Source organism: Lutra lutra, chromosome 6 (assembly GCF_902655055.1).
Source record: "Lutra lutra chromosome 6, mLutLut1.2, whole genome shotgun sequence".
In the NCBI taxonomy this organism is placed as follows: Eukaryota; Metazoa; Chordata; class Mammalia; order Carnivora; family Mustelidae; genus Lutra; species Lutra lutra.
Window position 1 is genome coordinate 56,445,638 of NC_062283.1, and position 1,844 is coordinate 56,447,481.

A 1,844-nucleotide genomic window follows, 5' to 3' on the forward strand; every position below is an offset into this window, starting at 1 on the left:
TTTTCCAGAGTGGTTGCACCAGCTTGCATTCCCACCAACAGTGTAGGAGGGTTCCCCTTTCTCCACATCCTTGCCAGCATCTGTCATTTCCTGACTTCTTAATTTTAGCCATTCTGACTGGTGTGAGGTGATATCTCATTGTGGTTTTGATTTGTATTTCCCTGATGCCAATTGATCTGAAGCATTTTTTCATGTGTCTGTTGACCATCTGGATGTCTTCCTCTGTTCATGTCTTCTGCCCATTTCGTGATTGGATTATTTGTTCTTTGGGTGTTGAGTTTGGTAAGCTCTTTATAGATTTTCGATACTAGCCCTTTATCTGATATGTCATTTGCAAATATCTTCTCCCATTCTCTCAGTTGTCTTTTGGTTTTGTTAACTGTTTCCTTTGCTGTGCAAAAGCTTTTGATCTTGATGAAGTTCCAATAGTTCATTTTTGCCTTTGTTTCCCTTGCCTTTGGCAATGTTCCTAGGAAGAAGTTACTGCAGCTGAGGTCAAAGAGATTGCTGCCTGTGTTCTCTTCAAGGATTTTGATGGATTCCTTTCTCACATTGAGGTCCTTGATCCATTTTGAGTGTATTTTTGTGTGTGGTGTAAGGAAATGGTCCAGTTTCATTTTTCTGCATGTGGCTGTCCAATTTTCCCAATACCATTTGTTGAAGAGGCGGTCTTTTTTCCACTGGACATTCTTTCCTGCTTTGTCAAAGATTAGTTGACCATAGAGTTGAGGGTCTATTTCTGGGCTCTCTATTCTGTTCCATTTATCTATGTGTCTGTTTTTGTGCCAGTACCATACTGTCTTGATGATGACAGCTTTGTAATAGAGCTTGAAGTCTGGAATTGTGATGCCACCAACTTTGGTTTTCTTTTTCAATATTCCTTTGGCTATTTGAGGTCTTTTCTGGTTCCATATAAATTTTAGGATTATTTGTTCCATTTCTTTGAAAAAAAAAAAAAGATGGGATTTTGATAGGGATTGCATTAAATGTGTAGATTGCTTTAGGTAGCATAGACATTTTCACAATATTTGTTCTTCCAATCCATGAACATGGAACATTTTTCCATTTCCTTGTGTCTTCCTCAATTTCTTTCATGAGTACTTTATAGTTTTCTGAGTATAGGTTCTTTGCCTCCTAGGTATCTTATGGTTTTGGGTGCAATTGTAAATGGGATTGACTCCTTAATTTCTCTTTCTTCTGTCTTGTTGTTGGTGTAGAGAAATGCAACTGATTTCTGTGCATTGATTTTATATCCTGATACTTTACTGAATTCCTGTACAAGTTCTAGCAGTTTTGGAGTGGAGCCTTTTGGGTTTTCCACATATAGTATCAAATCATCTGCAAAAAGTGATATTTGACTTCTTCTTTGCTGATTTGGATGCCTTTAATTTCTTTTTGTTGTTTGATTGCTGAGGCTAGGACTTCTAGTACTACGTTGAATAGCAGTGGTGATAATTGACATCCCTGCCATGTTCCTGACCTTAGCGGAAAAGCTCTGTTTTTCTCCATTAAAAATTATATTTGCAGTGGGTTTTTCATAGATGGCTTTGATAATATTGAAGTGTGTGCCTCTATCCCTACACTTTGAAGAGTTTTGATCAGGAAGGGATGCTGTCAAATGCCTTTTCGACACCTATTGAGAGTATCCTATGGTTCTTGTTCTTTCTTTTATTAATGTATTATATCACATTGATTGATTTGCAGATGTTGAACCAACGTTGCAACCCTAGAATAAATCCCACTTGGCCATGGTGAATAATCCTTTTAATGTACTGTTGGATACTATTGGCAGGTACTTTTTTTTTTTTTAAAGATTTTATTTATTTATTTGACAGAGAGAGATC